This window comes from Stomoxys calcitrans, chromosome 3, assembly GCF_963082655.1.
Source record: "Stomoxys calcitrans chromosome 3, idStoCalc2.1, whole genome shotgun sequence".
NCBI lineage: Eukaryota > Metazoa > Arthropoda > Insecta > Diptera > Muscidae > Stomoxys > Stomoxys calcitrans.
Genome location: NC_081554.1, coordinates 105528874 through 105554903, shown reverse-complemented (window position 1 = coordinate 105554903; position 26030 = coordinate 105528874).

Below are 26030 nucleotides of genomic sequence, written 5' to 3'. Positions count from 1 at the left end.
GTAATTTTCGTTTTTCTCGGAAACGACTTAAGCGATTTGCAATCGTATTGATTCATTTGAAAGCCAATAATAATATCTACAATTCCATACTGGTTTTGTCTACCTAGCGCTCACAGTTTCCGAGATATAGAATAATTTTATGTTGGTTCATTCTGGAAGTGACTTGTGCCGATGGAATATGTAATTTTCGTTTTTCTCGAAAACGACTTAAACGATTTGCAATCGGATTGATTCATTTGAAAGCCAATAATAATATCTACAATTCCATACTGGTTTTGTCTACCTAGCACTCACAGTTTCCGAGATATAGAATAATTTTATGTTGGTTCATTCTGAAAGTGACTTGTGCGGATGGAATATGTAATTTTCGTTTTTCTCGGAAACGACTTAAGCGATTTGCAATCGGATTGATTCATTTGAAAGCCAATAATAATATCTACAATTCCATACCGGGTTTGTCTACCTAGCACTTACCGTTTCCGAGATATAGAATAATTTTATGTTGGGTCATTCTGGAAGTGATTTGTGCGGATGGAATATGTAATTTTCGTTTTTCTCGGAAACGACTTAAGCGATTTGCAATCGGATTGATTCATTTGAAAGCCAATAATAATATCTACAATTCCATACTGGTTTTGTCTACCTAGCACTCGTAGTTTCCAAGATATAGAATAATTTTATGTTGGGTCATTCTGGAAGTGATTTGTGCGGATGGAATATGTAATTTTCGTTTTGCTCGGAAACGACTTAAGCGGTTTGCAATCGGATTGATTTATTTGAAAGCCAATAATAATATCTACAATTCCATACTGCGTTTGTCTACCTAGCACTCACAGTTTCCGAGATATAGAATAATTTTATGTTGGTTCATTCTGGAAGTGACTTGTGCGGATGGAATAGGTAATTTTCGTTTTTCTCGGAAACGACTTTAGCGATTTGCAATCGGATTGATTCATTTGAAAGCCAATAATAATATCTACAATTCCATACTGGTTTTGTCTACCTAGCACTTACAGTTTCCGAGATATAGAATAATTTTATGTTGGTTCATTCTGGAAGTGACTTGTGCGGATGGAATATGTAATTTTCGTTTTTCTCGGAAACGACTTAAACGATTTGCAATCGGATTGATTCGTTTGAAAGCCAAAAATAATGTCTACAATTCCATACTGGTTTTGTCTACCTAGCACTTACTGTTTCCGAGATATCGATTATTTTTATGTTGGTTCATTCTGGAAGTGACTTGTGCGGATGGAATATGTAATTTTCGTTTTTCTAGGAAACGACTTAAACGATTTGCAATCGGATTGATTCATTTGAAAGCCAATAATAATATCTACAATTCCATACTGGTTTTGTCTACCTAGCACTTACCGTTTCCGAGATATAGATTATTTTTAGGTTGGGTAATTCTGGAAGTGACTTGTGCGGATGGAATATGTAATTTTCGTTTTTCTCGGAAACGACTTAAACGATTTGCAATCGGATTGATTCATTTGAAAGCCAATAATAATATCTACAATTCCATACTGGTTTTGTCTACCTAGCACTTACCGTTTCCGAGATATAGATTATTTTTAGGTTGGGTCATTCTGGAAGTGACTTGTGCGGATGGAATATGTAATTTTCGTTTTTCTCGGAAACGACTTAAGCGATTTGCAATCGTATTGATTCATTTGAAAGCCAATAATAATATCTACAATTACATACTGGTTTTGTCTACCTGGCGCTCACAGTTTCCGAGATATAGAATAATTTTATATTGGGTCATTCTGGAAGTGACTTGTGCCGATGGAATATGTAATTTTCGTTTTTCTCGGAAACGACTTAAACGATTTGCAATCGGATTGATTCATTTGAAAGCCAATAATAATATCTACAATTCCATACTGGTTTTGTCTACCTAGCACTCACAGTTTCCGAGATATAGAATAATTTTATGTTGGTTCATTCTGGAAGTGACTTGTGCGGATGGAATATGTAATTTTCGTTTTTCTCGGAAACGACTTAAGCGATTTGCAATCGGATTGATTCATTTGAAAGCCAATAATAATATCTACAATTCCATACTGGTTTTGTCTACCTAGCACTCACAGTTTCCGAGATATAGAATAATTCTATGTTGGTTCATTCTGGAAGTGACTTGTGCGGATAAAATAGGTAATTTTCGTTTTTCTCGGAAACGACTTAAGCGATTTGCAATCGGATTGATTCATTTGAAAGCCAATAATATTATCTACAATTCCATACTGGTTTTGTCTACCTAGGACTCACAGTTTCCGAGATATAGAATTATGTTATGTTGGTTCATTCTGGAAGTGACTTGTGCGGATGGAATATGTAATTTTCGTTTTTCTCGGAAACGACTTAAGCGATTTGCAATCGGATTGATTCATTTGAAAGCCAATAATAATATCTACAATTACATACTGGTTTTGTCTACCTAGCACTCACAGTTTCCGAGATATAGAATAATTTTATTCCATTCCATACTAGTTTGGTCTACCTAGCACTTACCGTTTCCGAGATATTGTTTATTTTTAGGTTGGGTCATTCTGGAAGTGACTTGTGCGGATGGAATGTGTAATTTTCGTTTTTCTCGGAAACGAATTAAACGATTTGCAATCGGATTGATTCATTTGAAAGCCAATAATAATATCTACAATTCCATACTGGTTTTATCTAGCTAGCACTTACCGTTTCCGAGATATAGATTATTTTTAGGTTGGGTCATTCTGGAAGTGACTTGTGCGGATGGAATATGTAATTTTCGTTTTTCTCGGAAACGACTTAAGCGATTTGCAATCGGATTGATTCATTTGAAAGCCAATAACAATATCTAAAATTCCATACTGGTTTTGTCTACCTAGCACTCACAGTTTCCGAGATATAGAATAATTTTATGTTGGGTCATTCTGGAAGTGATTTGTGCGGATGGAATATGTAATTTTCGTTTTTCTCGGAAACGACTTAAGCGGTTTGCAATCGGATTGATTTATTTGAAAGCCAATAATAATATCTACAATTCCATACTGGGTTTGTCTACCTAGCACTCACAGTTTCCGAGATATAGAATAATTTTATGTTGGTTCATTCTGGAAGTGACTTGTGCGGATGGAATAGGTAATTTTCGTTTTTCTCGGAAACGACTTAAGCGATTTGCAATCGGATTGATTTATTTGAAAGCCAATAATAATATCTACAATTCCATACTGGGTTTGTCTACCTAGCACTCACAGTTTCCGAGATATAGAATAATTTTATGTTGGTTCATTCTGGAAGTGACTTGTGCGGATGGAATATGTAATTTTCGTTTTTCTCGGAAACGACTTAAGCGATTTGCAATCGGATTGATTCATTTGAAAGCCAATAATAATATCTACAATTACATACTGGTTTTGTCTACCTAGCACTCACAGTTTCCGAGATATAGAATAATTTTATTCCATTCCATACTAGTTTGGTCTACCTAGCACTTACCGTTTCCGAGATATTGTTTATTTTTAGGTTGGGTCATTCTGGAAGTGACTTGTGCGGATGGAATGTGTAATTTTCGTTTTTCTCGGAAACGAATTAAACGATTTGCAATCGGATTGATTCATTTGAAAGCCAATAATAATATCTACAATTCCATACTGGTTTTATCTAGCTAGCACTTACCGTTTCCGAGATATAGATTATTTTTAGGTTGGGTCATTCTGGAAGTGACTTGTGCGGATGGAATATGTAATTTTCGTTTTTCTCGGAAACGACTTAAGCGATTTGCAATCGGATTGATTCATTTGAAAGCCAATAATAATATCTACAATTTCATACTGTTTTTATCTACCTAGCACTTACAGTTTCCGAGATATAGAATAATTTTATGTTGGTACATTCTGGAAGTGACTTGTGCGGATGGAATATGTAATTTTCGTTTCTCTCGGAAACGACTTAAGCGATTTGCAATCGGATTGATTCGTTTGAAAGTCAAAACTAATGTCTACAATTCCATACTGGGTTTGTCTACCTAGCACTCACAGTTTCCGAGATATAGAATAATTTTATGTTGGTTCATTCTGGAAGTGACTTGTGCGGATGGAATAGGTAATTTTCGTTTTTATCGGAAACGACTTAAGCGATTTGCAATCGGATTGATTCATTTGAAAGCCAATAATAATATCTACAATTCCATACTGGTTTTGTCTACCTAGCACTTACCGTTTCCGAGATATAGAATAATTTTATGTTGGGTCATTCTGGAAGTGATTTGTGCGGATGGAATATGTAATTTTCGTTTTTCTCGGAAACGACTTAAGCGATTTGCAATCGGATTGATTCTTTTGAAAGCCAATAATAATATCTACAATTCCATACTGGTTTTGTCTACCTAGCACTCACAGTTTCCGAGATATAGAATAATTTTATTCCATTCCATACTGGTTTAGTCTACCTAGCACTTACCGTTTCCGAGATATTGATTTATTTTAGGTTGGGTCATTCTGGAAGTGACTTGTTCGGATGGAATGTGTAATTTTCGTTTTTCTCGGAAACGAGTTAAACGATTTGCAATCGGATTGATTCATTTGAAAGCCAATAATAATATCTACAATTCCATACTGGTTTTATCTACCTAGCACTTACCGTTTCCGAGATATAGATTATTTTTAGGTTGGGTCATTCTGGAAGTGACTTGTGCGGATGGAATATGTAATTTTCGTTTTTCTCGGAAACGACTTAAGCGAATTGCAATCGTATTGATTCATTTGAAAGCCAATAATAATATCTACAATTCCATACTGGTTTTGTCTACCTAGCGCTCACAGTTTCCGAGATATAGAATAATTTTATGTTGGGTCATTCTGGAAGTGACTTGTGCCGATGGAATATGTAATTTTCGTTTTTCTCGAAAACGACTTAAACGATTTGCAATCGGATTGATTCATTTGAAAGCCAATAATAATATCTACAATTACATACTGGTTTTGTCTACCTAGCACTTACAGTTTCCGAGATATAGAATAATTTTATGTTGGTTCATTCTGAAAGTGACTTGTGCGGATGGAATATGTAATTTTCGTTTTTCTCGGAAACGACTTAAGCGATTTGCAATCGGATTGATTCATTTGAAAGCCAATAATAATATCTACAATTCCATACTGGTTTTGTCTACCTAGCACTCACAGTTTCCGAGATATAGAATAATTCTATGTTGGTTCATTCTGGAAGTGACTTGTGCGGATAAAATAGGTAATTTTCGTTTTTCTCGGAAACGACTTAAGCGATTTGCAATCGGATTGATTCATTTGAAAGCCAATAATATTATCTACAATTCCATACTGGTTTTGTCTACCTAGGACTCACAGTTTCCGAGATATAGAATTATGTTATGTTGGTTCATTCTGGAAGTGACTTGTGCGGATGGAATATGTAATTTTCGTTTTTCTCGGAAACGTCTTAAGCGATTTGCCATCGGATTGATTCATTTGAAAGCCAATAATAATATCTACAATTCCATACTGGTTTTGTCTACCTAGCACTCACAGTTTCCGAGATATAGAATAATTTTATTCCATTCCATACTGGTTTAGTCTACCTAGCACTTACCGTTTCCGAGATATTGTTTATTTTTAGGTTGGGTCATTCTGGAAGTGACTTGTGCGGATGGAATGTGTAATTTTCGTTTTTCTCGGAAACGACTTAAGCGGTTTGCAATCGGATTGATTCATTTGAAAGCCAATAACAATATCTACAATTCCATACTGGTTTTGTCTACCTAGCACTAACAGTTTCCAAGATATAGAATAATTTTATGTTGGGTCATTCTGGAAGTGATTTGTGCGGATGGAATATGTAATTTTCGTTTTTCTCGGAAACGACTTAAGCGGTTTGCAATCGGATTGATTTATTTGAAAGCCAATAATAATATCTACAATTCCATACTGGGTTTGTCTACCTAGCACTCACAGTTTCCGAGATATAGAATAATTTTATGTTGGTTCATTCTGGAAGTGACTTGTGTGGATGGAATATGTAATTTTCGTTTTTCTCGGAAACGACTTAAGCGATTTGCAATCGGATTGATTCATTTGAAAGCCAATAATAATATCTACAATTCCATACTGGTTTTGTCTACCTAGCACTCACAGTTTCCGAGATATAGAATAATTTTATGTTGGTTCATTCTGGAAGTGACTTGTGCGGATGGAATATGTAATTTTCGTTTTTCTCGGAAACGACTTAAGCGATTTGCAATCGGATTGATTCGTTTGAAAGCCAAAAATAATGTCTACAATTCCATGCTAGTTATGTCTACCTAGCACTTACCGTTTCCGAGATATCGATTATTTTTATGTTAGGTCATTCTGGAAGTGAATTGTGCGGATGGAATATGTAATTTTCGTTTTTCTCGGAAACGACTTAAGCTATTTGCAATCGGATTGATTCATTTGAAAGCCAATAATAATATCTACAATTCCATACTGGTTTTATCTACCTAGCACTTACCGTTTCCGAGATATAGATTATTTTTAGGTTGGGTCATTCTGGAAGTGACTTGTGCGGATGGAATATGTAATTTTCGTTTTTCTCGGAAACGACTTAAGTGATTTGCAATCGGATTGATTCATTTGAAAGCCAATAATAATATCTACAATTCCATACTGGCTTTGTCTACCTAGCACTCACAGTTTCCGAGATATAGAATAATTTTATGTTGGGTCATTCTGGAAGTGATTTGTGCGGATGGAATATGTAATTTTCGTTTTTCTCGGAAACGTCTTAAGCGGTTTGCAATCGGATTGATTTATTTGAAAGCCAATAATAATATCTACAATTCCATACTGGGTTTGTCTACCTAGCACTCACAGTTTCCGAGATATAGAATAATTTTATGTTGGTTCATTCTGGAAGTGACTTGTGCGGATGGAATAGGTAATTTTCGTTTTTCTCGGAAACGACTTAAGCGATTTGCAATCGGATTGATTCATTTGAAAGCCAATAATAATATCTACAATTCCATACTGGTTTTGTCTACCTTGCACTTACAGTTTCCGAGATATAGAATAATTTTATGTTGGTTCATTCTGGAAGTGACTTGTGCGGATGGAATATGTAATTTTCGTTTTTCTCGGAAACGACTTAAGCGATTTGCAATCGGATTGATTCGTTTGAAAGCCAAAAATAATGTCTACAATTCCATACTAGTTATGTCTACCTAGCACTTACCGTTTCCGAGATATCGATTATTTTTATGTTGGGTCATTCTGGAAGTTACTTGTGCCGATGGAATATGTAATTTTCGTTTTTCTCGGAAACGACTTAAGCAATTTGCAATCCGATTGATTCATTTGAAAGCCAATAATAATATCTACAATTCCATACTGGTTTTATCTACCTAGCACTTACCGTTTCCGAGATATAGATTATTTTTAGGTTGGGTCATTCTGGAAGTGACTTGTGCGGATGGAATATGTAATTTTCATTTTTCACGGAAACGACTTAAGCGATTTGCAATCGGATTGATTCATTTAAGAGCCAATAATAATATCTACAATTCCATACTGGTTTTGTCTACCTAGCACTCACAGTTTCCGAGATATGTTGGGTCATTCTGGAAGTGATTTGTGCGGATGGAATATGTTATTTTCGTTTTTCTCGGAAACGACTTAAGCGGTTTGCAATCGGATTGATTTATTTGAAAGCCAATAATAATATCTACAATTCCATACTGGTTTTGTCTACCTAGCACGCACAGTTTCCGAGATATAGAATAATTTTATATTGGTTCATTCTGGAAGTGACTTGTGCGGATGGAATATGTAATTTACGTTTTTCTCGGAAACGACTTAAGCGATTTGCAATCGGATTGATTCATTTGAAAGCCAATAATAATATCTACAATTCCATACTGGTTTTGTCTACCTAGCACTTACCGTTTCCAAGATATAGATTATTTTTAGGTTGGGTCATTCTGGAAGTGACTTGTGCGGATGGAATATATAATTTTCGTTTTTCTCGGAAACGACTTAAGCGATTTGCAATCGGATTGATTCATTTGAAAGCCAATAATAATATCTACAATTCCATACTGGTTTTGTCTACCTAGCACTCACAGTTTCCGAGATATAGAATAATTTTATGTTGGGTCATTCTGGAAGTGATTTGTGCGGATGAAATATGTAATTTTAGTTTTTCTCGGAAACGACTTAAGCGATTTGCAATCGGATTGATTCATTTGAAAGCCAATAATAATATCTACAATTCCATACTGGTTTTGTCTACCTAGCACTCACAGTTTCCGAGATATAGAATAATTCTATGTTGGTTCATTCTGGAAGTGACTTGTGCGGATGGAATATGTAATTTTCGTTTTTCTCGGAAACGACTTAAGCGATTTGCAATCGGATTGATTCATTTGAAAGCCAATAGTAATATCTACAATTCCATACTGGTTTTGTCTACCTAGCACTCACAGTTTCCGAGATATAGAATAATTTTATGTTGGGTCATTCTGGAAGTGACTTGTGCGGATGGAATATGTAATTTTCGTTTTTCTCGGAAACGACTTAAGCGATTTGCCATCGGATTGATTCATTTGAAAGCCAATAATAATATCTACAATTCCATACTGGTTTTGTCTACCTAGCACTCACAGTTTCCGAGATAAAGAATAATTTTATGTTGGTTCATTCTGGAAGTGACTTGTGCGGATGGAATATGTAATTTTCGTTTTTCTCGGAAACGACTTAGGCGATTTGCAATCGGATTGATTCATTTGAAAGCCAATAATAATATCTACAATTCCATACTGGTTTTGTCTACCTAGCACTTACCGTTTCCGAGCTATAGATTATTTTTAGGTTGGGTCATTCTGGAAGTGACTTGTGCGGATGGAAAATGTAATTATGGTTTTTCTCAGAAACGCTTTAATCATTTCGGAAATGGATTAGTTCAAATGAAAGTCACTAATAATATTTAAAATTCCAGCTTCATTTTTACACTACATAACAATCACAGTTTTCCGAGATATAGAAACATTTTATGTTGGGTAATTCTGGGAGTGACTTATGCGGATGGAATATGTAAATTTGGGTTTTTTTCGGAAACGACTTACTCGATTCGCAAATGGATTGGTTCGTATGAAAGCCAATTATAATATCTGCAATTCCAGCTTCATTTTTAACTACCTAACAATCACAGTTTCCGAGTTATAGATGAATTTAATGTTGGGTCATTCTCAGAGTGATTTGTGCGGATCGAAAATGCTATTTTAATATCTCTCGAAAACTACTTAACCGATTAGCAAATGGATTGTTTCGTATGAAAGCCGATAATAATATCTACAATTCCATCCCTATTTCGTTTACCTAACACTCACAGTTTCAGAGACATAGAATAATTTATGATGAGTTATTCTCGGAGTGATTTGTGCGAATGGAATTGTAATTTTCGTTTTTCTCAGAAACGACTTACCCAATTCGCAAATGGATTGGTTCGATTGAAAGCCACTAATAATATTTACAATTCCAGCCTCATTTGTGTCTACATTACACTCGCAGTTTCCGAGATATAGAATAATTTTATGTTTTGTCATTCTGGGAGTGACTTGTGCGGATGGAATATGTAATTTTCGTTTTTCTCGGAAACGACTTAATCGATTCGCTAATGAATTGGTTCGTTTGAAAGCGAGTAATAATATCTACAAATCCAGTCTTATATATGCCTACATTGCACTCACAGTTTCCGAGATACAGAAAAATTTTATGTTGGGTCATTCTGGGAGTGACTTGTGCGGATGGAATATGTAATTTTGGTTTTTCTCGGAAACGACTTAATCGACTCGTAAATGGATTGGTTCGTATGAAAGCGACTAATAGGATCTACAAATCCAGCTTCATTTTAAGCTACCTAACAATCACAGTTTCCGAGATATAGAATAATTTTATGTTGGGTCATTCTCAGAGTAACTTGTGCGAAGGGAATGGTAATTTTCGCTTTTCTCCGAAACGACTTTATCGATTGGCAAATGGATTGGTTTGTTTGAAAGCCACTAATAATATCTACACTTCCAGCCTTATTTATGCCAACATTACACTCACATTTTCAGAGATATAGAATAATATTTTGTTGCGTCATTGTGGAAGTGACTTGTGCGGATGGAAAATGTAATTTTCATTTTTCTCGGAAACGACTTAACCGATTCGCAAATTGATTGGTTCGTATGGAAGCCAAAAATAATATCTACAATTTCATCCTTATTTTGCCTACCTAACGCTCACAGTTTCAGATATATAGAAGAATTTGATGTCGGGTCATTCTGGAAGTGTCTTGTGCGGATGGAGTAGTTAACTTACGTTTTTCTCGGAAACGAATTAACCGATTCACATATGGATTGCTTAGTATGAACGCCGATAATAATATCTACAATTCCATCCCTATTTCGTCTACCTAACACTCACAGCTTCAGTGATATAGAATAATTTTATGTTGCAGTCGGATTGATTTATTTGAAAGCCTATAATAATATCTACAATTCCATACTGGTTTTGTCTACCTAGCACTCACAGTTTCCGAGATATAGAATAATTTTATGTTGGGTCATTCTGGAAGTGATTGTGCGAATGGAATATGTAATTTTCGTTTTTCTCGGAAACGAGTTAAGCGGTTTGCAATCGGATTGATTTATTTGAAAGCCAATAATAATATATACAATTCCATACCGGTTTTGTCTACCTAGCACTCACAGTTTTCGAGATATGGAATAATTTTATGTTGGGTCATTCTGGAAGTGACTTGCGCGGATGGAATATGTAATTTTCGTTTTCCTCGGAAACGACTTAAACGATTTGCAATCGGATTGATTCATTTGAAAGCCAATAATAATGTCTACAATTCCATACTGGTTTTGTCTACCTAGCACTCACAGTTTCCGAGATATAGAATAATTTTATGTTGGGTCATTCTGGAAGTGATTGTGCGGATGGAATATGTAATTTTCGTTTTTCTCGGAAACGACTTAAGCGGTTTGCAATCGGATTGATTTATTTGAAAGCCAATAATAATATCTACAATTCCATACTGGTTTTGTCTACCTAGCACTCACAGTTTCCGAGATATGGAATAATTTTATGTTGTGTCATTCTGGAAGTGACTTGCGCGGATGGAATATGTAATTTTCGTTTTTCTCAGAAACGACTTAAGCGATTTGCAATCGGATTGATTCATTTGAAAGCCAATAATAATATCTACAATTCCATACTGGTTTTGTCTGCCTAGCACTCACAGTTTCCGAGATATAGAATAATTTTTTGGGTTCATTCTGGAAGTGACTTGTGCGGATGGAATATGTAATTTTCGTTTTTCTCGGAAACGACTTAAGCGATTTGCAATCGGATTGTTCATTTGAAAGCCAGTAATAATATCTACAATTTCATACTGGTTTTGTCTACCTAGCACCCACAGTTTCCGAGATATAGAATTATGTTATGTTGGTTCAATCTGGAAGTGACTTGTGCTGATGGAATATGTAATTTTCGTTTTTCTCGGAAACGACTTAAGCGATTTGCAATCGGATTGATTCATTTGAAAGCCAATAATAATATCTACAATTCCATACTGGTTTTGTCTACCTAGCACTCACAGTTTCCGAGATATAGAATAATTTTATGTTGGTTCATTCCGGAAGTGACTTGTGCGGATGGAATATGTAATTTTCGTTTTTCTCGGAAACGACTTACGCGGTTTGCAATCGGATTGATTTATTTGAAAGCCAATAATAATATCTACAATTCCATACTGGATTTGTCTACCTAGCACTCACAGTTTCCGAGATATAGAATAATTTTATGTTGGTTCATTCTGGAAGTGACTTGTGCGGATGGAATAGGTAATTTTCGTTTTTCTCGGAAACGACTTAAGCGATTTGCAATCGGATTGATTCATTTGAAAGCCAATAATAATATCTACAATTCCATACTGGTTTTGTCTACCTAGCACTCACAGTTTCCGAGATATAGAATAATTTTATGTTGGTTCATTCTGGAAGTGACTTGTGCGGATGGAATATGTAATTTTCGTTTTTCTCGGAAACGACTTAAGCGATTTGCAATCGGATTGATTCGTTTGAAAGCCAAAAATAATGTCTACAATTCCATACTAGTTATGTCGACCTAGCACTTACCGTTTCCGAGATATAGATTATTTTTATGTTGGGTCATTCTGGAAGTGACTTGTGCCGATGGAATATGTAATTTTCGTTTTTCTCGGAAACGACTTAAGCGATTTGCAATCGGATTGATTCATTTGAAAGCCAATAATAATATCTACAATTCCATACTGGTTTTATCTACCTAGCACTTACCGTTTCCGAGATATAGATTATTTTTAGGTTGGGTCATTCTGGAAGTGACTTGTGCGGATGGAATATGTAATTTTCGTTTTTCTCGGAAACGACTTAAGCGATTTGCAATCGGATTGATTCATTTGAAAGCCAATAATAATATCTACAATTCCATACTGGTTTTGTCTACCTAGCACTCACAGTTTCCGAGATATAGAATAATTTTATTCCATTCCATACTGGTTTAGTCTACCTAGCACTTACCGTTTCCGAGATATTGATTATTTTTAGGTTGGCTCATTCTGGAAGTGACTTGTGCGGATGGAATGTGTAATTTTCGTTTTTCTCGGAAACGAATTAAACGATTTGCAATCGGATTGATTCATTTGAAAGCCAATAATAATATCTACAATTCCATACTGGTTTTGTCTACCTAACACTTACCGTTTCCGAGATATAGATTATATTTAGGTTGGGTCATTCTGGAAGTGACTTGTGCGGATGGAATATGTAATTTTCGTTTTTCTCGAAAACGACTTAAGCGATTTGCAATCGGATTGATTCATTTGAAAGCCAATAATAATATCTACAATTACATACTGGTTTTGTCTACCTAGCACTTACAGTTTCCGAGATATAGAATAATTTTATGTTGGTTCATTCTGAAAGTGACTTGTGCGGATGGAATATGTAATTTTCGTTTTTCTCGGAAACGACTTAAGCGATTTGCAATCGGATTGATTCATTTGAAAGCCAATAATAATATCTACAATTCCATACTGGTTTTGTCTACCTAGCACTCACAGTTTCCGAGATATAGAATAATTCTATGTTGGTTCATTCTGGAAGTGACTTGTGCGGATAAAATAGGTAATTTTCGTTTTTCTCGGAAACGACTTAAGCGATTTGCAATCGGATTGATTCATTTGAAAGCCAATAATATTATCTACAATTCCATACTGGTTTTGTCTACCTAGGACTCACAGTTTCCGAGATATAGAATTATGTTATGTTGGTTCATTCTGGAAGTGACTTGTGCGGATGGAATATGTAATTTTCGTTTTTCTCGGAAACGACTTAAGCGATTTGCCATCGGATTGATTCATTTGAAAGCCAATAATAATATCTACAATTCCATACTGGTTTTGTCTACCTAGCACTCACAGTTTCCGAGATATAGAATAATTTTATTCCATTCCATACTGGTTTAGTCTACCTAGCACTTACCGTTTCCGAGATATTGTTTATTTTTAGGTTGGGTCATTCTGGAAGTGACTTGTGCGGATGGAATGTGTAATTTTCGTTTTTCTCGGAAACGACTTAAGCGGTTTGCAATCGGATTGATTCATTTGAAAGCCAATAACAATATCTACAATTCCATACTGGTTTTGTCTACCTAGCACTAACAGTTTCCAAGATATAGAATAATTTTATGTTGGGTCATTCTGGAAGTGATTTGTGCGGATGGAATATGTAATTTTCGTTTTTCTCGGAAACGACTTAAGCGGTTTGCAATCGGATTGATTTATTTGAAAGCCAATAATAATATCTACAATTCCATACTGGGTTTGTCTACCTAGCACTCACAGTTTCCGAGATATAGAATAATTTTATGTTGGTTCATTCTGGAAGTGACTTGTGTGGATGGAATATGTAATTTTCGTTTTTCTCGGAAACGACTTAAGCGATTTGCAATCGGATTGATTCATTTGAAAGCCAATAATAATATCTACAATTCCATACTGGTTTTGTCTACCTAGCACTCACAGTTTCCGAGATATAGAATAATTTTATGTTGGTTCATTCTGGAAGTGACTTGTGCGGATGGAATATGTAATTTTCGTTTTTCTCGGAAACGACTTAAGCGATTTGCAATCGGATTGATTCGTTTGAAAGCCAAAAATAATGTCTACAATTCCATGCTAGTTATGTCTACCTAGCACTTACCGTTTCCGAGATATCGATTATTTTTATGTTAGGTCATTCTGGAAGTGAATTGTGCGGATGGAATATGTAATTTTCGTTTTTCTCGGAAACGACTTAAGCTATTTGCAATCGGATTGATTCATTTGAAAGCCAATAATAATATCTACAATTCCATACTGGTTTTATCTACCTAGCACTTACCGTTTCCGAGATATAGATTATTTTTAGGTTGGGTCATTCTGGAAGTGACTTGTGCGGATGGAATATGTAATTTTCGTTTTTCTCGGAAACGACTTAAGTGATTTGCAATCGGATTGATTCATTTGAAAGCCAATAATAATATCTACAATTCCATACTGGCTTTGTCTACCTAGCACTCACAGTTTCCGAGATATAGAATAATTTTATGTTGGGTCATTCTGGAAGTGATTTGTGCGGATGGAATATGTAATTTTCGTTTTTCTCGGAAACGTCTTAAGCGGTTTGCAATCGGATTGATTTATTTGAAAGCCAATAATAATATCTACAATTCCATACTGGGTTTGTCTACCTAGCACTCACAGTTTCCGAGATATAGAATAATTTTATGTTGGTTCATTCTGGAAGTGACTTGTGCGGATGGAATAGGTAATTTTCGTTTTTCTCGGAAACGACTTAAGCGATTTGCAATCGGATTGATTCATTTGAAAGCCAATAATAATATCTACAATTCCATACTGGTTTTGTCTACCTTGCACTTACAGTTTCCGAGATATAGAATAATTTTATGTTGGTTCATTCTGGAAGTGACTTGTGCGGATGGAATATGTAATTTTCGTTTTTCTCGGAAACGACTTAAGCGATTTGCAATCGGATTGATTCGTTTGAAAGCCAAAAATAATGTCTACAATTCCATACTAGTTATGTCTACCTAGCACTTACCGTTTCCGAGATATCGATTATTTTTATGTTGGGTCATTCTGGAAGTTACTTGTGCCGATGGAATATGTAATTTTCGTTTTTCTCGGAAACGACTTAAGCAATTTGCAATCCGATTGATTCATTTGAAAGCCAATAATAATATCTACAATTCCATACTGGTTTTATCTACCTAGCACTTACCGTTTCCGAGATATAGATTATTTTTAGGTTGGGTCATTCTGGAAGTGACTTGTGCGGATGGAATATGTAATTTTCATTTTTCACGGAAACGACTTAAGCGATTTGCAATCGGATTGATTCATTTAAGAGCCAATAATAATATCTACAATTCCATACTGGTTTTGTCTACCTAGCACTCACAGTTTCCGAGATATGTTGGGTCATTCTGGAAGTGATTTGTGCGGATGGAATATGTTATTTTCGTTTTTCTCGGAAACGACTTAAGCGGTTTGCAATCGGATTGATTTATTTGAAAGCCAATAATAATATCTACAATTCCATACTGGTTTTGTCTACCTAGCACGCACAGTTTCCGAGATATAGAATAATTTTATATTGGTTCATTCTGGAAGTGACTTGTGCGGATGGAATATGTAATTTACGTTTTTCTCGGAAACGACTTAAGCGATTTGCAATCGGATTGATTCATTTGAAAGCCAATAATAATATCTACAATTCCATACTGGTTTTGTCTACCTAGCACTTACCGTTTCCAAGATATAGATTATTTTTAGGTTGGGTCATTCTGGAAGTGACTTGTGCGGATGGAATATATAATTTTCGTTTTTCTCGGAAACGACTTAAGCGATTTGCAATCGGATTGATTCATTTGAAAGCCAATAATAATATCTACAATTCCATACTGGTTTTGTCTACCTAGCACTCACAGTTTCCGAGATATAGAATAATTTTATGTTGGGTCATTCTGGAAGTGATTTGTGCGGATGAAATATGTAATTTTAGTTTTTCTCGGAAACGACTTAAGCGATTTGCAATCGGATTGATTCATTTGAAAGCCAATAATAATATCTACAATTCCATACTGGTTTTGTCTACCTAGCACTCACAGTTTCCGAGATATAGAATAATTCTATGTTGGTTCATTCTGGAAGTGACTTGTGCGGATGGAATATGTAATTTTCGTTTTTCTCGGAAACGACTTAAGCGATTTGCAATCGGATTGATTCATTTGAAAGCCAATAGTAATATCTACAATTCCATACTGGTTTTGTCTACCTAGCACTCACAGTTTCCGAGATATAGAATAATTTTATGTTGGGTCATTCTGGAAGTGACTTGTGCGGATGGAATATGTAATTTTCGTTTTTCTCGGAAACGACTTAAGCGATTTGCCATCGGATTGATTCATTTGAAAGCCAATAATAATATCTACAATTCCATACTGGTTTTGTCTACCTAGCACTCACAGTTTCCGAGATAAAGAATAATTTTATGTTGGTTCATTCTGGAAGTGACTTGTGCGGATGGAATATGTAATTTTCGTTTTTCTCGGAAACGACTTAGGCGATTTGCAATCGGATTGATTCATTTGAAAGCCAATAATAATATCTACAATTCCATACTGGTTTTGTCTACCTAGCACTTACCGTTTCCGAGCTATAGATTATTTTTAGGTTGGGTCATTCTGGAAGTGACTTGTGCGGATGGAAAATGTAATTATGGTTTTTCTCAGAAACGCTTTAATCATTTCGGAAATGGATTAGTTCAAATGAAAGTCACTAATAATATTTAAAATTCCAGCTTCATTTTTACACTACATAACAATCACAGTTTTCCGAGATATAGAAACATTTTATGTTGGGTAATTCTGGGAGTGACTTATGCGGATGGAATATTTAATTTTGGGTTTTTTTCGGAAACGACTTACTCGATTCGCAAATGGATTGGTTCGTATGAAAGCCAATTATAATATCTGCAATTCCAGCTTCATTTTTAACTACCTAACAATCACAGTTTCCGAGTTATAGATGAATTTAATGTTGGGTCATTCTCAGAGTGATTTGTGCGGATCGAAAATGCTATTTTAATATCTCTCGAAAACTACTTAACCGATTAGCAAATGGATTGTTTCGTATGAAAGCCGATAATAATATCTACAATTCCATCCCTATTTCGTTTACCTAACACTCACAGTTTCAGAGACATAGAATAATTTATGATGAGTTATTCTCGGAGTGATTTGTGCGAATGGAATTGTAATTTTCGTTTTTCTCAGAAACGACTTACCCAATTCGCAAATGGATTGGTTCGATTGAAAGCCACTAATAATATTTACAATTCCAGCCTCATTTGTGTCTACATTACACTCGCAGTTTCCGAGATATAGAATAATTTTATGTTTTGTCATTCTGGGAGTGACTTGTGCGGATGGAATATGTAATTTTCGTTTTTCTCGGAAACGACTTAATCGATTCGCTAATGAATTGGTTCGTTTGAAAGCGAGTAATAATATCTACAAATCCAGTCTTATATATGCCTACATTGCACTCACAGTTTCCGAGATACAGAAAAATTTTATGTTGGGTCATTCTGGGAGTGACTTGTGCGGATGGAATATGTAATTTTGGTTTTTCTCGGAAACGACTTAATCGACTCGTAAATGGATTGGTTCGTATGAAAGCGACTAATAGGATCTACAAATCCAGCTTCATTTTAAGCTACCTAACAATCACAGTTTCCGAGATATAGAATAATTTTATGTTGGGTCATTCTCAGAGTAACTTGTGCGAAGGGAATGGTAATTTTCGCTTTTCTCCGAAACGACTTTATCGATTGGCAAATGGATTGGTTTGTTTGAAAGCCACTAATAATATCTACACTTCCAGCCTTATTTATGCCAACATTACACTCACATTTTCAGAGATATAGAATAATATTTTGTTGCGTCATTGTGGAAGTGACTTGTGCGGATGGAAAATGTAATTTTCATTTTTCTCGGAAACGACTTAACCGATTCGCAAATTGATTGGTTCGTATGGAAGCCAAAAATAATATCTACAATTTCATCCTTATTTTGCCTACCTAACGCTCACAGTTTCAGATATATAGAAGAATTTGATGTCGGGTCATTCTGGAAGTGTCTTGTGCGGATGGAGTAGTTAACTTACGTTTTTCTCGGAAACGAATTAACCGATTCACATATGGATTGCTTAGTATGAACGCCGATAATAATATCTACAATTCCATCCCTATTTCGTCTACCTAACACTCACAGCTTCAGTGATATAGAATAATTTTATGTTGCAGTCGGATTGATTTATTTGAAAGCCTATAATAATATCTACAATTCCATACTGGTTTTGTCTACCTAGCACTCACAGTTTCCGAGATATAGAATAATTTTATGTTGGGTCATTCTGGAAGTGATTGTGCGAATGGAATATGTAATTTTCGTTTTTCTCGGAAACGAGTTAAGCGGTTTGCAATCGGATTGATTTATTTGAAAGCCAATAATAATATATACAATTCCATACCGGTTTTGTCTACCTAGCACTCACAGTTTTCGAGATATGGAATAATTTTATGTTGGGTCATTCTGGAAGTGACTTGCGCGGATGGAATATGTAATTTTCGTTTTCCTCGGAAACGACTTAAACGATTTGCAATCGGATTGATTCATTTGAAAGCCAATAATAATGTCTACAATTCCATACTGGTTTTGTCTACCTAGCACTCACAGTTTCCGAGATATAGAATAATTTTATGTTGGGTCATTCTGGAAGTGATTGTGCGGATGGAATATGTAATTTTCGTTTTTCTCGGAAACGACTTAAGCGGTTTGCAATCGGATTGATTTATTTGAAAGCCAATAATAATATCTACAATTCCATACTGGTTTTGTCTACCTAGCACTCACAGTTTCCGAGATATGGAATAATTTTATGTTGTGTCATTCTGGAAGTGACTTGCGCGGATGGAATATGTAATTTTCGTTTTTCTCAGAAACGACTTAAGCGATTTGCAATCGGATTGATTCATTTGAAAGCCAATAATAATATCTACAATTCCATACTGGTTTTGTCTGCCTAGCACTCACAGTTTCCGAGATATAGAATAATTTTTTGGGTTCATTCTGGAAGTGACTTGTGCGGATGGAATATGTAATTTTCGTTTTTCTCGGAAACGACTTAAGCGATTTGCAATCGGATTGTTCATTTGAAAGCCAGTAATAATATCTACAATTTCATACTGGTTTTGTCTACCTAGCACCCACAGTTTCCGAGATATGGAATAAATTTATGTTAGTTCAATCTGGAAGTGACTTGTGCGGATGGAATATGTAATTTTCGTTTTTCTCGGAAACGACTTAAGCGATTTGCAATCGGATTGATTCATTTGAAAGCCAATAATAATATCTACAATTCCATACTGGTTTTGTCTACCTAGCACTCACAGTTTCCGAGATATAGAATAATTTTATGTTGGTTCATTCCGGAAGTGACTTGTGCGGATGGAATATGTAATTTTCGTTTTTCTCGGAAACGACTTACGCGGTTTGCAATCGGATTGATTTATTTGAAAGCCAATAATAATATCTACAATTCCATACTGGATTTGTCTACCTAGCACTCACAGTTTCCGAGATATAGAATAATTTTATGTTGGTTCATTCTGGAAGTGACTTGTGCGGATGGAATATGTAATTTTCGTTTTTCTCGGAAACGACTTAAGCGATTTGCAATCGGATTGATTCGTTTGAAAGCCAAAAATAATGTCTACAATTCCATACTAGTTATGTCGACCTAGCACTTACCGTTTCCGAGATATAGATTATTTTTATGTTGGGTCATTCTGGAAGTGACTTGTGCCGATGGAATATGTAATTTTCGTTTTTCTCGGAAACGACTTAAGCGATTTGCAATCGGATTGATTCATTTGAAAGCCAATAATAATATCTACAATTCCATACTGGTTTTATCTACCTAGCACTTACCGTTTCCGAGATATAGATTATTTTTAGGTTGGGTCATTCTGGAAGTGACTTGTGCGGATGGAATATGTAATTTTCGTTTTTCTCGGAAACGACTTACGCGGTTTGCAATCGGATTGATTTATTTGAAAGCCAATAATGATATCTACAATTCCATACTGGATTTGTCTACCTAGCACTCACAGTTTCCGAGATATAGAATAATTTTATGTTGGTTCATTCTGGAAGTGACTTGTGCGGATGGAATATGTAATTTTCGTTTTTCTCGGAGACGACTTAAGCGATTTGCAATCGGATTGATTCATTTGAAAGCCAATAATAATATCTACAATTCCATACTGGATTTGTCTACCTAACACTCACAGTTTCCGAGATATAGAATAATTTTATGTTGGTTCATTCTGGAAGTGACTTGTGCGGATGGAATATGTAATTTTCGTTTTTCTCGGAAACGACTTAAGCGATTTGCAATCGGATTGATTCGTTTGAAAGCCAAAAATAATGTCTACAATTCCATACTAGTTATGTCTACCTAGCACTTACCGTTTCCGAGATATCGATTATTTTTATGTTGGGTCATTCTGGAAGTGACTTGTGCCGATGGAATATGTAATTTTCGTTTTTCTCGGAAACGACTTAAGCAATTTGCAATCGGATTGATTCATTTGAAAGCCAATAATAATATCTACAATTCCATACTGGTTTTATCTACCTAGCACTCACAGTTTCCGAGATATAGAATAATTTTATGTTGGTTCATTCCGGAAGTGACTTGTGCGGATGGAATATGTAATTTTCGTTTTTCTCGGAAACGACTTAAGCGATTTGCAATCGGATTGATTCATTTGAAAGCCAATAGTAATATCTACAATTCCATACTGGTTTTGTCTACCTAGCACTCACAGTTTCCGAGATATAGAATAATTTTATGTTGGGTCATTCTGGAAGTGACTTGTGCGGATGGAATATGTAATTTTCGTTTTTCTCGGAAACGACTTAAGCGATTTGCAATCGGATTGATTCATTTGAAAGCCAATAATAATATCTACAATTCCATACTGGTTTTGTCTACCTAGCACTCACAGTTTCCGAGATAAAGAATAATTTTATGTTGGTTCATTCTGGAAGTGACTTGTGCGGATGGAATATGTAATTTTCGTTTTTCTCGGAAACGACTTAGGCGATTTGCAATCGGATTGATTCATTTGAAAGCCAATAATAATATCTACAATTCCATACTGGTTTTGTCTACCTAGCACTTACCGTTTCCGAGCTATAGATTATTTTTAGGTTGGGTCATTCTGGAAGTGACTTGTGCGGATGGAAAATGTAATTATGGTTTTTCTCAGAAACGCTTTAATCATTTCGGAAATGGATTAGTTCAAATGAAAGTCACTAATAATATTTAAAATTCCAGCTTCATTTTTACACTACATAACAATCACAGTTTTCCGAGATATAGAAACATTTTATGTTGGGTAATTCTGGGAGTGACTTATGCGGATGGAATATGTAATTTTGGGTTTTTTTCGGAAACGACTTACTCGATTCGCAAATGGATTGGTTCGTATGAAGCCAATTATAATATCTGCAATTCCAGCTTCATTTTTAACTACCTAACAATCACAGTTTCCGAGTTATAGATGAATTTAATGTTGGGTCATTCTCAGAGTGATTTGTGCGGATCGAAAATGCTATTTTAATATCTCTCGAAAACTACTTAACCGATTAGCAAATGGATTGTTTCGTATGAAAGCCGATAATAATATCTACAATTCCATCCCTATTTCGTTTACCTAACACTCACAGTTTCAGAGACATAGAATAATTTATGATGAGTTATTCTCGGAGTGATTTGTGCGAATGGAATTGTAATTTTCGTTTTTCTCAGAAACGACTTACCCAATTCGCAAATGGATTGGTTCGATTGAAAGCCACTAATAATATTTACAATTCCAGCCTCATTTGTGTCTACATTACACTCGCAGTTTCCGAGATATAGAATAATTTTATGTTTTGTCATTCTGGGAGTGACTTGTGCGGATGGAATATGTAATTTTCGTTTTTCTCGGAAACGACTTAATCGATTCGCTAATGAATTGGTTCGTTTGAAAGCGAGTAATAATATCTACAAATCCAGTCTTATATATGCCTACATTGCACTCACAGTTTCCGAGATACAGAAAAATTTTATGTTGGGTCATTCTGGGAGTGACTTGTGCGGATGGAATATGTAATTTTGGTTTTTCTCGGAAACGACTTAATCGACTCGTAAATGGATTGGTTCGTATGAAAGCGACTAATAGGATCTACAAATCCAGCTTCATTTTAAGCTACCTAACAATCACAGTTTCCGAGATATAGAATAATTTTATGTTGGGTCATTCTCAGAGTGACTTGTGCGAAGGGAATGGTAATTTTCGCTTTTCTCCGAAACGACTTTATCGATTGGCAAATGGATTGGTTTGTTTGAAAGCCACTAATAATATCTACACTTCCAGCCTTATTAATGCCAACATTACACTCACATTTTCAGAGATATAGAATAATATTTTGTTGCGTCATTGTGGAAGTGACTTGTGCGGATGGAAAATGTAATTTTCATTTTTCTCGGAAACGACTTAACCGATTCGCAAATTGATTGGTTCGTATGGAAGCCAAAAATAATATCTACAATTTCATCCTTATTTTGCCTACCTAACGCTCACAGTTTCAGATATATAGAAGAATTTGATGTCGGGTCATTCTGGAAGTGTCTTGTGCGGATGGAGTAGTTAACTTACGTTTTTCTCGGAAACGAATTAACCGATTCACATATGGATTGCTTAGTATGAACGCCGATAATAATATCTACAATTCCATCCCTATTTCGTCTACCTAACACTCACAGCTTCAGTGATATAGAATAATTTTATGTTGCAGTCGGATTGATTTATTTGAAAGCCTATAATAATATCTACAATTCCATACTGGTTTTGTCTACCTAGCACTCACAGTTTCCGAGATATAGAATAATTTTATGTTGGGTCATTCTGGAAGTGATTGTGCGGATGGAATATGTAATTTTCGTTTTTCTCGGAAACGAGTTAAGCGGTTTGCAATCGGATTGATTTATTTGAAAGCCAATAATAATATATACAATTCCATACTGGTTTTGTCTACCTAGCACTCACAGTTTTCGAGATATGGAATAATTTTATGTTGGGTCATTCTGGAAGTGACTTGCGCGGATGGAATATGTAATTTTCGTTTTCCTCGGAAACGACTTAAACGATTTGCAATCGGATTGATTCATTTGAAAGCCAATAATAATGTCTACAATTCCATACTGGTTTTGTCTACCTAGCACTCACAGTTTCCGAGATATAGAATAATTTTATGTTGGGTCATTCTGGAAGTGATTGTGCGGATGGAATATGTAATTTTCGTTTTTCTCGGAAACGACTTAAGCGGTTTGCAATCGGATTGATTTATTTGAAAGCCAATAATAATATCTACAATTCCATACTGGTTTTGTCTACCTAGCACTCACAGTTTCCGAGATATGGAATAATTTTATGTTGGTTCATTCTGGAAGTGACTTGCGCGGATGGAATATGTAATTTTCGTTTTTCTCGGAAACGACTTAAGCGATTTGCAATTGGATTGATTCATTTGAAAGCCAATAATAATATCTACAATTCCATACTGGTTTTGTCTACCTAGCACTCACAGTTTCCGAGATATAGAATAATTTTTTGGGTTCATTCTGGAGGTGACTTGTGCGGATGGAATATGTAATTTTCGTTTTTCTCGGAAACGACTTAAGCGATTTGCAATCGGATTGTTCATTTGAAAGCCAGTAATAATATCTACAATTTCATACTGGTTTTGTCTACCTAGCACCCACAGTTTCCGAGATATGGAATAAATTTATGTTAGTTCAATCTGGAAGTGACTTGTGCGGATGGAATATGTAATTTTCGTTTTTCTCGGAAACGACTTAAGCGATTTGCAATCGGATTGATTCATTTGAAAGCCAATAATAATATCTACAATTCCATACTGGTTTTGTCTACCTAGCACTCACAGTTTCCGAGATATAGAATAATTTTACGTTGGTTCATTCCGGAAGTGACTTGTGCGGATGGAATATGTAATTTTCGTTTTTCTCGGAAACGACTTACGCGGTTTGCAATCGGATTGATTTATTTGAAAGCCAATAATAATATCTACAATTCCATACTGGATTTGTCTACCTAGCACTCACAGTTTCCGAGATATAGAATAATTTTATGTTGGTTCATTCTGGAAGTGACTTGTGCGGATGGAATAGGTAATTTTCGTTTTTCTCGGAAACGACTTAAGCGATTTGCAATCGGATTGATTCATTTGAAAGCCAATAATAATATCTACAATTCCATACTGGTTTTGTCTACCTAGCACTCACAGTTTCCGAGATATAGAATAATTTTATGTTGGTTCATTCTGGAAGTGACTTGTGCGGATGGAATATGTAATTTTCGTTTTTCTCGGAAACGACTTAAGCGATTTGCAATCGGATTGATTCGTTTGAAAGCCAAAAATAATGTCTACAATTCCATACTAGTTATGTCTACCTAGCACTTACCGTTTCCGAGATATCGATTATTTTTATGTTGGGTCATTCTGGAAGTGACTTGTGCCGATGGAATATGTAATTTTCGTTTTTCTCGGAAACGACTTAAGCGATTTGCAATCGGATTGATTCATTTGAAAGCCAATAATAATATCTACAATTCCATACTGGTTTTATCTACCTAGCACTTACCGTTTCCGAGATATAGATTATTTTTAGGTTGGGTCATTCTGGAAGTGACTTGTGCGGATGGAATATGTAATTTTCGTTTTTCTCGGAAACGACTTAAGCGATTTGCAATCGGATTGATTCATTTGAAAGCCAATAATAATATCTACAATTCCATACTGGTTTTGTCTACCTAGCACTCACAGTTTCCGAGATATAGAATAATTTTATTCCATTCCATACTGGTTTAGTCTACCTAGCACTTACCGTTTCCGAGATATTGATTATTTTTAGGTTGGGTCATTCTGGAAGTGACTTGTGCGGATGGAATGTGTAATTTTCGTTTTTCTCGGAAACGAATTAAACGATTTGCAATCGGATTGATTCATTTGAAAGCCAATAATAATATCTACAATTCCATACTGGTTTTGTCTACCTAACACTTACCGTTTCCGAGATATAGATTATATTTAGGTTGGGTCATTCTGGAAGTGACTTGTGCGGATGGAATATGTAATTTTCGTTTTTCTCGGAAACGACTTAAGCGATTTGCAATCGGATTGATTCATTTGAAAGCCAATAATAATATCTACAATTCCATACTGGTTTTGTCTACCTAGAACTCACAGTTTCCGAGATATAGAATAATTTTATGTTGGTTCATTCCGGAAGTGACTTGTGCGGATGGAATATGTAATTTTCGTTTTTCTCGGAAACGACTTACGCGGTTTGCAATCGGATTGATTTATTTGAAAGCCAATAATGATATCTACAATTCCATACTGGATTTGTCTACCTAGCACTCACAGTTTCCGAGATATAGAATAATTTTATGTTGGTTCATTCTGGAAGTGACTTGTGCGGATGGAATATGTAATTTTCGTTTTTCTCGGAGACGACTTAAGCGATTTGCAATCGGATTGATTCATTTGAAAGCCAATAATAATATCTACAATTCCATACTGGATTTGTCTACCTAGCACTCACAGTTTCCGAGATATAGAATAATTTTATGTTGGTTCATTCTGGAAGTGACTTGTGCGGATGGAATATGTAATTTTCGTTTTTCTCGGAAACGACTTAAGCGATTTGCAATCGGATTGATTCGTTTGAAAGCCAAAAATAATGTCTACAATTCCATACTAGTT